Source organism: Coffea arabica, chromosome 1c (genome assembly GCF_036785885.1).
Source record: "Coffea arabica cultivar ET-39 chromosome 1c, Coffea Arabica ET-39 HiFi, whole genome shotgun sequence".
In the NCBI taxonomy this organism is placed as follows: domain Eukaryota; kingdom Viridiplantae; phylum Streptophyta; class Magnoliopsida; order Gentianales; family Rubiaceae; genus Coffea; species Coffea arabica.
In genome coordinates, this window is record NC_092310.1 from 33675827 (window position 1) to 33689142 (window position 13316).

Genomic DNA, 13316 nt, shown 5'->3' on the forward strand with positions numbered 1-13316 from the left:
TGTTTGAATAAAATACCATGAAGTGCTATACTTTTGGTTACCGAAGTTTCTCTTAGATGAGGCAAGGAAAGTTTCCATTTTTTTTTGTATTGCTGAGTTGGTTTTCACGGGCATGAAGCCTGAATATTTTGTTGTGTTTCTTCAGCCAAATTCTGGACAAAACTTGCGCCATCCTTTAGCTTATTTTGGTCTGGATTTCATTTGAAACTTTGGGTTCGATGGTACTTTGAGAGTCATGACATGTATGCACTCATTCCAATCTGTTTTCACGCCGTCCAGCTTAGTATGGGTGAACTTGTTGGATTTAGATCATTACATTTGAATGAGCCTTAAATTGTCTTTGTTGGCCTTGATGCTTCCCGTACCATGCTTTATCATTTGACATTTTCATGAGGGAAATCTGGAACTCTGGTTTGACATGAGGGAAGTTGCCTTTCATACTCCTGTTTACTGTTTTCTTTCCCGTGGCAGCCCCAAGTGCTAAATCATCTTTGTATATTCCTCCAGAAATTGTCGCATGATCTTATTCTAGGCTTTCTGTTTGTTGGGAGAGTGGTGATCATGTAGTTGTTTAGCCTAAAGTTGTAAGGTGGGTTGTGAAAAACATATAGTCAAAGTCGTGTTTTGGAAAATCTGCATTTTTCTTCACCATTTTCTTTCTCGAAACAGCTGCTGGGTTGAGCTTCTCTTTGTATGTTTAGATGCTAAGATCCAGCAGGTTTTTGGTTTTAGATCAAAGTTTTGATGTTGGTTAAGTTTGTTTCCATTTGAAGTTGTGTTTTGAGGCTGAGACCCGTGCTTGAAAAATGAAAGTTGGTGACTAGTTTAGTGCAGAATTTTCTTAGCAGGCTGCCGAGAGTTTTGCAGGAGCTTCCATAGTAATCTTGCATGATTTAGTTACAGAAACATTTTCATCTTTGCGATTAGTTTTTGTGCATGATGATTGGTGTTAAGGAAGCTAATAAATGTGGAGTTTGAAGCTTTGTGTAGGATGTTTGGGTGATCAATAAGAAACATTGGCAGAAGTATAGTAACCAGAAATTTAGAAATCTGTTCGTATGCATGCATGAAAATGTCTAAGAATTGTACTTTGACCCCTTGGCTTCTAACTAATGCCGCTATGACCCAACTAATTGAATAATTTCCTCAATCTGGTCCTTGGAAGTTTTAACTCTACAACTTCATGGCTTGTTTTGTTTCAATTAACTACCATGCTTTGTCAATTGCACTTAAGTCATGACTTTAGGAGTTTTATGACCGAATGAGCTCGTGTTTGCCTATTTTCTTTAATTTCCCTAAATAAATTGGTTGTTTGACCTTTTCTTGGCTCTTGGGACCTTTGGAGTGCTTAAATGTTTCGATTGAATTCGAATGGTTGACTAAGGTTTGCAATTGGGTCTTTAGTTGGTAATTGGGTCCTTGGTGGGTCCTTTTTCTTGAAACTTATGCATTATTTGATTTCATTTAAATTGCAATTAGGAGAGATTTGGTGACTTTGTTATACTTTACTATTTGAGGTACCTTGACCTTTTTATTGTTTTGAAGTCATTTTTCCTTCATTTGGACACCATTCAAAGGGGCGGTATAATTTCTTTTATCCCTTTTGTTTCTCTCCTATGTGACCCAACGTGTTAAGTGAATTGCATGCCTACTTTGCTTTCCTAGCTTTTCTTTAATTTCTTTTATTTATGTCATTTACTTTTGTTTTTTTATTTATTATTTAAGTTATTCTTTATGGGGTATGTGTACACCTCTTGGCTTGTAATAGTTAGGGATTCAATTATTTTATTCCCTTTCCCCCTTTTTAGATTGTAGTAGGGTCTCCCTAATGTAATAGATAGGGCTTGGAGGAGCATTCAATGAAGACCTATCGAAGACGTGTGCCTAGCTAGCAAATGTAATAGTTAGGGCTTTAATTGTCTTATGTGTCTTGCATGCTTAGTTACTACGTGTTAATTTGCTTTGTTAGGGCCTTGCATCTAGTCGAGCATGCTAAATGTTATGTGCTATGTGTTTATAAGTGTTTGGCATGTCTACTCGCTTTCCATAGCCTGAATGAATGTGATGGATGAATGTACGTTTCCACTAGTCCAACGCTAGTCGGAATTCATAGAATGGACTAGTCCAACGCTAGACCCTTAGAGATTTCCCCTCGTTAGTACATGTTTGCATGTTCATTACATGTCATGCATTCTTTTTAGTTTTATCATTTTTGCATGCCCCCGAACCCCTTTTCCCTCCATTTTAGGATTTTTGCATTTCATGCTAGATATAAGGTTCATTGCTTGAGAGTCCCCTTAAGTATGGGATATAGACGAGTGTGGCTTTTTCTGAAGCCTTAGCACGCTTGTATCCCCTCTATCAAAGGGAAAATTGAAGTCACAAAATTAGGACTCCCGTTCCCGTTTTGATGCATTCCCTATAGGATTCATGCATTTCACTCATTCACTACCACATACACCTCTACTTTATATTCTAAACCTTTTTCCACATTCTCACTTCACACTACTTTAATTTTGCACGTTTTCATTCAACTACTTACACTTTATACTATTCACTCGCACACATGCACTTTATGTTATCTCACATATATTTTCACATTGTTATTTTACTCACCTACTTTGTAAATCCATTCGCACACTTTCACTTACACACTATTATTTTTTATCACTTTTTCACTTTACACAAATTCACATTTTCACATGACATGCATTCATTCACTCATTTTTTACATCATTTAGGATTACGTGTGACCTCTCCAAAGGATCATTATTGGGCTTCACAACTAATGTGATTGGCACCACTTAACCTTTGAAGAGAAATTTCCCCAATACTCCTAGGTCTAGGGTTTGCATTCATGTAGCACATCCAAATGTAATAAATTCTTTGGTTAAAACAAGAAAATCTTTGATTAAATCACGCAACTAGCCTTGGCTAGGTCGAAAGGGTGCCTTGGATTTGTATCCTTGCCTTCCCCTTCGTCAAATGGACTCCCGAACCTTTTTTTTTTGGTTTACGTGGACTAGGAGTCGTTTAAAAGGGGTTTCTTACAACTTTTTTCTAAAAAATCCATTTTTAGGTGACTTGGTACACCTTAACTCATTACCAAGTGGCGACTCCCATTTTTTCAAAAACCCTTTTTAAACTATAATTTTGGGTCAAATCGTCGCATTTTCAAACCCCCATTTAGACCCATTTTTCTTTTAAAATCACAATTCATTTTCCAATCATAAATTAAATCAAAAATACATTTTTTAAACCATTTTATTTATTTATCAAAAAATGGGGCGCGACAGTTGGCGACTCCACTGGGGAAATTCGAGAGTCCGAGCAAATTTGATTTAATCAACCTTTTTCTTCTTTTAACCTTTTTCATATATCACATTTGGGTGTTTTAGGGTTGCATTCTTTTCCTTTTTTAGGATTTTGCATTTCACGAGTATCCAACTACTCCCTCGCTCGCGAATGTATGATTGGTTGATTGGATGTATGTTTACTTGTTTATCTCGCGCTTGCATTAGGGGGGGGTGTGTGTCACCTTTAGAGTCTCGCGTGGTTCTCAACCCCTTCCCTCAAAATAGGGAACACTTCATACGTGCATGTTTACTTATTGTTATCCCATTTGATTTTATTTTTCGTGGGCGCTATCCCACACCGTCTTGTAGGATTAGGATTGATTGCCTTGGGTAGGCGGATGGTGTGCACTGCGCCCATAGTGCTACCTAAGGGATCACTCGAGCCACCGATCGAAGGCCTTGGGAGTGATGACCCTTTGCCTTTAGGTCTGAAGGCTTGGGAGCCGAAGCCTTATCGAGTCTAGCTGCATTAGTGAGCCCCAATCTCATGCATCCATGTTAGAGTTTTTCCTTGGTTAGAGGCAGCCTCACCCTTTTTTAAGCACATTAGGCACGAGGGAAGGGGTTCCACCCCTTTTATTTGCTTTTACTGTATTTCTTTTCTTAGTTGCTCCCAATATGTTATGTGTACTATCAATTGCACTAACCGTTCTTTTGTCTTCTTGGATTTCATTCATGTGCCTTAGCAATAAGAGGCCTTTTTAGCACTCTTTTAGTGACTTACCCACTAGATGACTCACATGTTTAAATTTCAGTTATTACACTTGATTTTCAATAAATACATTTCATTTTTAGACCTTTTCCCCCGATGTATTATTTATGTCCTTTAGGCCATATTTGTCACATATTTACATCGCTTTAATAAATGGCATCATGCATAAACCATAGAAAGGGAATGCCACATAGGGAATCCCGTGTTTAGGAATAAACCACCTTGTGTCTCGGATACTTAATCCAGTGAGACTTGCACGTTTACATTTTGTACCATCCAAAGGGGTAGTGCACAAGGTAAGGTAGGATCCGATCATTTTCATAGAGTGATCTTTGGAATATGAGCATCTAATAATCACTTTTTGGCCATTTTATCAAAAATTGGTAAAAATCCCTTGCGTGAAGGACATTAATTTGAAGAAATTCACAAATGATTACTCCTATTGAGACGATAAATAAATCAAGGCCAAAATTTGATTTTTAGAAGGTCATAGACTAATGCATCTCAATAATTTTGAAATAACCAATGGCCCAATGGCCGGACAATTCAGCCAATTCATTCAATAAATCATCAATTCATTTGACCAATTTACCTTTTTTTTAGGGTCATCCGGTCGATTTTGAATAAATCGTCAATTCATTTGACCAATTTACCCTTTTTAGGTTCATCCGGACGATTTTGAATAAATCATCAATTCATTTGACCAATTTACCCATTTTAGGGTCATCCGGTCGATTTGAATAAATCGTCAATTCATTTGACCAATTTACCCTTTTTAGGGTCATCCGGTCGATTTGAATAAATCGTCAATTCATTTGACCAATTTACCCTTTTTAGGGTCATCCGGTCGATTTTGAATAAATCGTCAATTCATTTGATCAATTTACCCTTTTTAGGGTCATTTGACCAATTTACCCTTTTTAGGGTCCATCCGGTCGATTTTGAATAAATCTTCAATTCATTTGACCAATTTACCCTTTTTAGGGTCATCTGGTCGATTTTTGAATAAATCATCAATTTCAATCAATTCATTTGACTAATTTACCCTTTTTGGGTGATTTGGTTGATTTTTGAATAAATCATCAATTTCATTAAATTCATTTGACCAGTTTACCCTTTTTGGGGCGATCCGGTCAATTTTGAATAAAATTCTCAATTTCATTTGATCAAGTTCCTTTTTTAGGATGATCCGGTCAATTTTGAGTAAATTATCAAATGTCACTCAATTCATTTGACCTGTTTCCCTTTTTAGGGTAATCCGGTCGATTTTAAATAAATTGTCAATTTCATTTGACAATTTAGGATTTCAATGTCGAATTTCAAAATGGAAAACCTAGTCGATTTTGAGAAAAACATCCATTGCATCCAGCCGTTTGATCAGTTGGAGTTTTGACCCGTGCTTCACTGAGAAAAGTTGTCAAAACGAATTCCAATCTCTTCGATAGGAAGTTCGTCAAGGTCAAACCCGTGCGTTTTTGCAAGTTCTTGTATCAATCAAAAGTGATCAATCCCTTCGGACGAGGTCCTCATTTTGACAAATGTCTTTCGTCTCGCCAATTGACCAAATTCTTCAAAATTATTGTTCACTCAATGAGTTGATCGGATCCATCAGGTATTGTATAGTGCCTGCTCTGGAGGATTGCATTTTCATGCTAGGCCTACCCTTGGCACAAAAAGGGTTCCCCCATAGGACATGCATCCAAATTTTCTGGATATCTACTAACTCTTGCCTTTTTCTTTTCTTTTTCTTTTTCTTTATTTTTATTGGAATAACTAAGCGAGGGTTAAATCTAAAGGCAATCTGTCAAAAATTCTCAGGTAATATTTAAACATCGCTTCTCGTCGAAGCCCCATCATAATGCGATCCCGTAGTAAAGCCCAAAAGAATTGTGTAGACATGAGTACTCGGCCAGGATCGTCTGATAAAACCGCCGCAACTACCCAGCCAGAAGCCACAAGTCCCGGGGTTCAGTTGACTGAATTACTCGCTAAGTTTGGTGACATGGCATCTGAGATGGCGGCCCAAAGGAAATTGATTGACGAGCTAATCAGCAGTGGAGTTCAACCCGAACCTATACCCATCAAGCAGGCTGAGCCAGAGCCATTTGTCATCCCTTCAACTCAAGTCACCGTTACTCCATCTTTTCCTATTCCACCGGAAGGAACTTTCACATATCCCACCATACATTTGCCATACACTTACCCTCCTGATCCTTCATTTTTCCCTACTTACATGCAAGGCCCACAACCTCACATCACCTCAAATATACCACCTGAGCCACACACTTTTAACCACGCTACTGCTGAGCCTTTCTTGCCAGACCATACCATTCAAAACAAGCCGGAGATAGGAGAATGTTCTGCTCCTGTTGATACGAAGCTTCTCAAACGCCTGGACCGTTTCGATGAGTTTATGAGGAAAAGTCAGGGATTGAACAAACAAGGAGTCTTGGATTACGATGAGCTTTGCCTTTTCCCGAATGTGCAATTGCCTGAGAGGTTCAAAACTCCGAAGTTTAACAAGTATGATGGGACAGGCAATCCCAAGACACATCTCCGATTGTTCGCCAACAAGTTGGGTAGGCCAACAGATGATGAAAATCTGCCTTTGAGGCTATTCCCAGAAAGTCTGGAGGGGGATGCACTCGACTGGTATTCCAAGCTGAAACCCGAAGAAACGAAAACCTGGCTTGACTTATCCAACGCTTTTGTAAAGCAGTACGAGTATAATTGCGAGCTGGCTCCAACACGAACCACGTTGGAAGGGACAAAGAGAAAACCCTCCGAGGATCACAAGATTTATGCCAAAAGGTGGAGGAAAATAGCTACAAAAGTCGAGCCACCAATGACTGAGGACGAAATCATACGAACTTTCATTAAAGCACATGATAACCCTAGAGTACTTCGAAGAAATTTTCCGCATGACTGGATGCTCGTTTGCCGCTATTGTCAATAAGCTTGAAGAGTTCGATGACTTCGTGAAAGCTGGGAAGATTGTTAATGTCTCTGCCCTCAAATCCCAGTTGGAAGCTTTGCAAGGCCAAGGTAATAGTGATGGGAAGAAGCAACAATTCCAAAAGAAAGAGGGGGAAACTGCTTTTGTCTGGAATCGAAACCCTGTTCCAAGACCCAGACCTCGACAATACCCTACCTACTCAAACCCTTACCCTTACTATTCAAGCCCTCATCCTGTTTACCATACTAATACCACTCATCCTTGACCTCGCCCTAACTACAACAACTCGCCTATGGCCCCTTTTCAAATATCCCAACCTAACTGCCAACAAGTTCGACCCCGACCTCTCCACAATCAACAATTTCCCCGACCAAACAGACCCATCTACAACTACCCCCAACATACTGAAACCCACGATCAGAATCGTTCTCGAACATTCACCAATCTTGGCAGGCCTTTGGACCAAGTATATAAACAATTAAAAGCCGCCGGTAAAATTGGCGAAATTCCCCCTCTAGCTTACCATGGTATCTCTGGCGGATATAACCCACAGTACACTTGTGCCTATCATTCGGGAGCACCTGGCCACCCAACTACTGATTGTAGAGCACTTAAACAGAAAGTCCAAGAAATGATTGAGGCGGGGGAAATATTGATTAGAAGAAGTGCAGAACAAGGACCGAACATAAGTACAAACCCTTTTCCCAAACACAAAGACGCCTTTGAGGCATCCACCTCCAATGACGAAATTTGAAAATCCTGAAGGAGCTCTGCACAATTTGGATGGCTGACTATCCTCCCTCTTGAAGGGAATTTCAGTAAATCTAGGGGTTGTTATTTACTAAAGTTCTCGAAAACCTTTTCTTGCATATGTAAATAGCTTAACGAAAGCATCTTTTGCAATTGAGTTTTGTCTTGTTTCTGCTTTGATTTGGAGTTTCATGAAATGCATAATTTGTTTATTTGATTATTCTTTGAGATGACCAAAGATGAAATTATTTGACCCTTTGAATATCATTGTTCTGGAACCCGATGATCCCTTCATTGAAAATTCCTTCATTTGAGAAATCTCTTCATTAAAAATCCCCTCATTGAAAAATCCTTTCTTTAAAAAGCCTTCATTGAGAAATTCCTTCCTTGAGAAAGCTTTCAATAAGAAAACCCTTCATCGAGAAAGCTTTCATTAAGAAAACCATTGAAAAATCCATTCATTGAAAGATCCCTTCATTTGAGAAATCCCTTCATTTGAGAAAATCCCTTTCCGGCCAGGCTGAAAGTTGATTGGTTAAGGCAGTGTCATCAACGATTGATTCTGATTAATGAAAAGCAGTTAAATGCTATGTACCATGACCAATTTTGTCAAAATGCATGGCCTGTGTTCATAATAAAAGGGGTCGCCACTGATCTTCCAAAGAAGAGAACAAAGTGCTAAAGTAATGAAAGATGAAGTCGAAGGCAAGTTTGCTTCAAATTGGCAAAGCTCATTGGGTGTTCAAAAGGTATTACCTGGCGGGGCATTCCTGGATAGACAGACATTCTCTCAACCTGTCAACTCAGACATGTGTAAGAAATTTTTTTTTTTTTATTATTTTGATTATGCAAATTCCTTCTAGGAAGTCATGCAAGAGACGAGGCAAAAGTCAGGCCATCTTCCTTTCCAATCAAAACATTTCATCCCTAGTCATCCCCTTTGAGCTATCAGAACAATAATTTTCGTTTGGCAGTGTAACAGCCCCACCTTCCCCTAAGGCGAACCGAAGGGGTTAGCGGACTGCCTGCCCAGCTCTCGCCAGGACTAACGGTTCAGTTCACGTCGATCTAATACGCTCCGAAACATACCCACGCGCGTAAACAAGGCAAAAGGGCAAAATAACCCAAAATAAAAGAAATGAAGTCCAGAGTCGGCCATGAATAGTAACCGACCCGTCCGAAACCCAACCAAACATCGAAATACATATACAACATAACATTAACCATTTGCAAGCCACAATGGCCTTTGAAAGTGATACAAAAGTCGCTACATATGTGGGTTGCCAAAACAAAAGTGAAAACGGCCCTAATGATACATTTAGGGTCCCATTTTATATACAATACAAAAGAGGCATTCATCTAGTTCATTCGGCAACCATTTAACAAAATTCATTCCAAAAGTAGTCATATGCCTGTAAGGAAAACAAAAGAAACGGGGTGAGCTATATGCCCAGTGAGCAACTATCACAATAGCAGTTAAGATCACATAAGCATAACCATTCAATTCAAGTATGCAATTTCGAAGTAAAGCAAATCAGTGAAAGGATACGGTCGGCTCTCAAGAGCCCATTTCCACGCTTGCAATCTTGATCCAACCTCATTGACCCTCCGTCAATGTTTAGAATACCCGACCGTAGACCTCACTTCACTCCATTCCTTCCACCAAACATACCCCAACCGGGCCCGCACTCCATTCAGTAGCTTTTGGTAATACTCGAGTATACCGGAACCAAGGGTCTCAATACCACAAGGTTCCCCAGTACAGTCCCCGTGGTATGTCACTTATCACGACCAAGCCCTTGCCGGCTCGATCCAAATGACCACCAAACGGGGTTGAGCTCAGTAATACAGTGAGGTCGTTGGACATCGTCCAAACAACACCAAATCAGTTTTCCAAGATTGCAATTCAATAACTCATATAGCCAGTGCAGTATTTCAGTATAACAGTAAGCAGTCATGAATGAAATCACAAGGGGTGAGGGCGGTCAAGTACACCCTCACCTCAATCACTTCCAATAACCAATTAAGCCTTCAAGGCATCAAATACACATAGAGCAAAGCCATATTATAACAAGTAAGTGAGTAGTATACTCACTAAGCAATTAAGTGCTATGTCATGCACTTCCGTCAGGGGAATGTTGTGAACCACCGTCACGCCCTAGAACACGTAAGCAAGTACTATGAGACTCAATACCGAGCCATAAAACAATGCCAATCACAACCCCAATAGGGTTTTATAAACATATATAAGCATCATAGGCAACCAGAAATTAAGAAAGGGCTTTAATGTAGGCCTTGATAAGAAAACCGGTTTTGACGTCATAATGCGGTAATGGCACAACTCTCACTACAATTATCGGTTGGGGGTGTAAGACCCACCGTTTCGAAGCCAAGAAACAGGGCTACAACAATGTAGAAGACCACTCAATCCAGTTCCTAACACAACTAGGTCAAATATGCAAAATACTATACCAGAATTCCCAAAACAGGTTTGCAAAACGCAGAAAACTGTAATCGGTATATCTCAGTCCATACAAGTCCAAATGCCGAAATTCCAAAGGCATAAGTTAGCTAAGACATCCAGCTACATTTCATCAGAAGACACCAACTTCAAAATCCAAACCAATTCCAGTCAAAATGGCCAAATACAAACGCAGTTTTTGCATTCTGTCCAAAGCAGAACAGCTACAGTAATTTCATCATAACTCACTCTACACTAATCCAAATGCCCTGAAATTTTACAGGCACCTCAAACACATCAATACCTACAACTTTGATGTTTTGAGCAAAGTCCAATTCGGCATCTAACCCAATGATCTAAAACCGGACAGAATTGGGATTTTATGAACCCTAACTTTCCATTTTTCATCCAAATCCAAAATTGATTGCATTTAACCACAATTCACACCTACTAGAGTCATTATAGTCCATTGCCAATCATCAAAGATGGCTACAACATCCATTTCATATTAAACCAAAAAATTCATCATAAAATTAAAAACTTCACCAAATCAAGCCAAACTAAGAAATAAATCATATAATCCATCACTTTAGCCACTTCTAAGCCAAACATAAGCATCATTAGATGTAGTAGGGTGTTCAAGCATCACTTACCAAGAAATCAAGAGAGATAGGGATTGTGGATACCTTAGCCCTTCAAATCAACTTCACTAATACACTTATTAGCACTAGAAGAAAGATTTTTATGGAGTGAAATCTAGTCTAAGCTCTTGTTTGTGGAAGATTGAGTGAGATGGAAGCTTGAAAGTTGGAAAATTTCCTTCTTCTTTGAGAGAGAGAGGGCCGGCCAACACAAGGAAGAAAATGGTGAATTTTGTGAATTTTTGGAGATATAAACTAATTTTGGTCAAAAGTCAAAAATGTGAATAGTAAACCATAAAGTCCAACCAATCATATTGTGACACTTGTCACACTCATTAATGCATTCTTATCTTTCTTTTTCCCTCTCACATCAATCACTTCACACATTCTACTTATCTCTTAACACCCGATAAATTTCACACAGTATCCGAAACTTAACCTTATTGGCCGAATTTTTCCGAACTTTTCGTACTAGTGGGTCCCACGTCCAATATACATTCTTAATTTTCTAAAACTCACCAATGCTAGAAAAAATCAACTAAAACTATAATTACGCATAAAATCTACCAGAAAAATATTTCTAAACCAGAAAATGCAAAATTTATGCAATTAAGGGAACTAAAACCCTAGGAAAAATAATTAGGGTTTTACGGGTTCTCACAGGCAGCCCCTGAGAATTGCAAACCCACACTGGGGCAAATTCATTTTGAAAAATGATCAGAAAGAAAAAGAAAGAACCCCACACTGGGGCAAATTTATCTTTGAAAGAGATATGAGAAAAAGAAAGAACCCCATATTGGGGCAAATTTATTTTGAAAGAAAGATGAACAGAAAGAAAGAACCCCATACTGGGGCAAATTTAGTTTTTGAAGAAAAATGCAAAAAGTGAGAAGAATGCAATGAAGAAAATGCAAAGAAAGAAAAATCCAAGCAAACTGGGGCAAATTTTCCTCGGTTTCGTTCAAAGATTTGGAGATGATCTCAAAATGATGCAATCTCAGGTTGTTTCACACCTTTCATCAAACCTGCTTTCAAACCTCAACTTTTCTTGAAAAACACCCCACCTGACCTCATTACGAAAGCCCAAAAGTCCTGGCTTTCGTCACTTGCTGCATTTCTATTAGGGATTTTGCTAATCAACTGGCAAATGATGTCCATAATGCCTTCGTTTAAGTTTATAAGGGAAGCGCATTTTACTGATGCCAGCAATATTCAACTTCCATTCCTGAATCGATTATGGTCGAGCTCTTCCATTGTTTCATTAGGTGAAAACCCACAAGGGCACCTCAAGAGGAAAAAAAGAAAAAAAAGAAAAACAACAAAAAGGGTGGGGGCAACCTTGGTGAAAACCCGAACGGGCGCCAAGGTAGGTTTCTGCAATGAGCAAGCACAAGGAGGAACGGCTGGCGACCTGGTTCATGTGGATTTCTCCTCATTTTTGTCATACTTCTGCCAATACTGAATCCCAGAACAAGGATACCCAGAGATTCGAATATGACATCCGTTGGCCAAAGCTGTGTCATTTTGTAAAACATTCTTTTGCAAATACATTCTTAGGAAACTCATTTTTTTCCAAATTACTTGCATTCATGGCTTTTTTGTAGAATTTAAGCACAAATGGTTAGGTGTGCATTCTTGTGCATATTCATTTTTTACATGACATGTGAATTTTCTTGCATACCTCATTCTTTATCATTGAATTGTGGTGAATGACAATCCCCGGGGTTGATTGCAAAAAGTATGCTTGGATTCAGTCATCTTTTGGGAATAGTTGAAATTCAACCAAACCAGCTACACAGACTTCACAATATAGCAAAGCACATACCTGGTCAGTTTGAAAATCGAAAAAGCCTTAGGGTGAGAAATCCAACTCAATCGGCTGCCGCAGCAAAAGTTGATAAAGGCGTCGAAAGACTCATGTTTACAGGATTCTCGAAGGAAAGCGGATCAAATGGTGGTGGCAATTTCTTTGTTTTTTTCTCTTTCACAGGAAAAATTGCATGCACAGATGAAAATAATCACACCTCGCATTGGAATTGGTGTCGGGAAGAGTCCTCCGGTGAACAAAGGCAGATTTGAAAATGTTGCAAGCAAATTTGATCAAAAGATGCAACAACATGGCGATACAGAATCAACTATGGACTCAATTTGCAAAAATTCATCACACTGGGGGCAAATTATTTCGACAAGTCTCTCTCAGTCAGGAAAAAAGAAAAATCAAAATAAAAAATCATCAAAAAGTCAGATCAGGAAGGTCAAAAATCAAAAATCAAGTTTAATTTCTTGTTTCTTGACGAATCAAGTTGAATTTCTTGTTCACAACATCACGTTGGGCCTGGATTTCGTGCCGCCAACTTCACAACATCCCGTTGGAACTGGGTTTTATCCCGCCAACCTCGGCAGAACTGGGTTCTATCCCGCTGACCGATTATATCACGTT